The sequence below is a fragment of the Ictidomys tridecemlineatus genome, chromosome 2 (genome assembly GCF_052094955.1).
Source record: "Ictidomys tridecemlineatus isolate mIctTri1 chromosome 2, mIctTri1.hap1, whole genome shotgun sequence".
In the NCBI taxonomy this organism is placed as follows: domain Eukaryota; kingdom Metazoa; phylum Chordata; class Mammalia; order Rodentia; family Sciuridae; genus Ictidomys; species Ictidomys tridecemlineatus.
The window spans coordinates 122,373,974-122,376,450 of NC_135478.1; positions in this window are offsets into that span (position 1 = coordinate 122,373,974).

A 2,477-nucleotide genomic window follows, 5' to 3' on the forward strand; every position below is an offset into this window, starting at 1 on the left:
ATGTGACATTTGGGGCTGTAGCAGCTGTCCTGTGACCAAGAGGGAAAGGCCAACATAATCTAGGAACACCAGCTTTCATACTGTTGAAACTCTGAATGAGCCAATTCTAGGTTGCTTGTTACCTAAATAAATAAATAAATTCCTATTGATTAAATGTTCTGTTACTAACTTTATAGCTCATAGGATGGCTTTGAGAATTATGTGATATGATTTTCCTAAAGGCTAATCAAAATGCCTAGCAGCGTTAAAGATTCAACAAAACATATTTTATGAACATTATTTGTAGTAGCTATAGCAGTACACTGATCTCAATTTCTGCAAGTATTTCAACTCTGACATATAAAGTGGTTCACAAGTAAGAAGATGATTGTTGAGGATCATTCTCTGCTGCCAAATAGCTATTAGTGATCTTGGGCAAATCATGAACTTTTATTGGCTTTGGTTTCCTCAGCTGCTTATAAAATAATATCAAAATTCCCATTCAGCCCTGAAATTCTTTGATTCTATTTTCTTTCACAAGAAATTGTTTCTGTCTTATGATATAGGATCCAGACTACAGAACCAGAGGAGGACATCTTGAGTGGAGAAGAGAGTAATATTTCTAATTTACATGCGTGAAGTTTAAAATAGTCCCCCAAGAGCACCCTGTATCTTCCAGCCAGCTTTTTTTGTGTGATGTAATTGGCTATGCCAAATATCTACTAAAAGTAACAACACATGTTTAACCTAGATACCAGCTTAACTTGACGGCCTTGAGAGAAGTGTTATCCAGTAGTATTTTCTATGATGATGGAAACGTTTTAGGCCTGCATTTTCAATATAGTAGCCACTACATGTGACTGTCCACCACTTGAAATGAGACTAATGAGAATGAGGAACATTATTTTAAATGTAAGTCAGTCTTTATAAATTAAGTTTAAAAACCCATTTGCGGCCAGTGATCACCACATTCAGCATAATTCTAGAATCCAGACCCAACTTCTAGTTAAAGGAAGTGAGAAGCAGCAGAAAAAGTTATGACACCAATGGGAAGGAATCAGATAAAGCCAAGGGTGGGGAATGGTTCTATAAGACAACAGCCCTGGGGTCCTGAAAAAGACAATGCCATTTAAGACAACAAAGAAACAAGGTAGAAGAGATGAAATGAAAGAAAAATCTAAAACATTTACTCTAATCTAATTGATAAAACAATGCAGACTTAAGAGACATTCTTGGGTCAATTGGTGAACATAGAATATGATGTGGCTGCAACATAATATTGTGTTTTGAAATATGTATTATTTGTTTTTTTAGGTTTGATATTGGCATTGTGATTATATGACAATTATATTTTGAAAATGTATATGAAGTGTTTAGAAATAAAGAGTCATAATGCCTACAGCTTCCTTTCAAATGATGCAGTAGGTTGTGTATGTGGTGTGTGTGTGTGTGTGTGTGTGTGTGTGTGTAAGAGAGAGAGAGAGAGAGAGAGAGAGAGAGAGAGAGAGAGAGAGAGAGAGAGAGTTGGAAGAGGGATAAGAGGGAGATGAGGAAAGTTTATGAGAGTACACTGGAAAGATATAAAGTAGCAAAATGTTTTTATTTACTTTTGTCCTATTCAATTCTGTCTTGTCTGATACTTATGATACTTCTTTTGAGAAAGAAAGCAAAAAATACACCTATAAACCAAATGCCATAAAGGAGATTTCCTGGAAGAATATTAAAAACACTGTCTGTATTTTTGTTCTTTATAGTAAAATGTGTAAGAAGATGGAGAAGCTAAAGAGAAAACTATTAAACACAAGAGAATCAAGTCTTGTTAATTTAAAAATTCTCAGAGACAGATAGCCAACAAGTAAAATTTAAAAATGTCTTCCAGGCAAAAAGAAAACCCAGGGTACCGTCAGGAGAGTATGATATAAAGTAAAAGGTGTAGCTATAAAATCTTTGTTAACTAGTTTTGCTAAGAGAAAACTCAGCCATGTGTAGTAGTGCAGGCCTATAATCCCATCTACCTCGGATACCTGAAGCAGAAAGATCTCAAGTTTGGGGCCAGTCTTGGCAATTTAGAGAGGCCTTGTTTCAAAATAAAAAATAAAAAGGGATGGGGAATGTAGCTCAGAGGTAAAGCACCCTTGTGTTCAATTCCCTGTACTACAAAATTAAAAATAAGAAAATGAGAGAGGAGGGGCTGTGGTTGTGGCTCAGCGGTAGAGCACTTGCCTAGCATGTACAAGGCCCTGGGTTCGATCCTCAGCACCACATAAAAGTAAAATAAAAATATTGTGTCACCCCCCCTCCAAAAAAAAAAAAAAAAAGAAAAAGAAAATGAGAGAGGACACTCTGGGGCCATATCTCCAAGGCAACTGTTCAGATTTAAAAAAAAAAAAAGAAAGAAAGAAAGAAGCTTCATAGGAGCTGAGGAATGTGCTGAACAGCCTAGCAGAGGCTGATGGGACAGGCATTGGGATACGGGCAGTGAAAGGGGTAAGCATCTT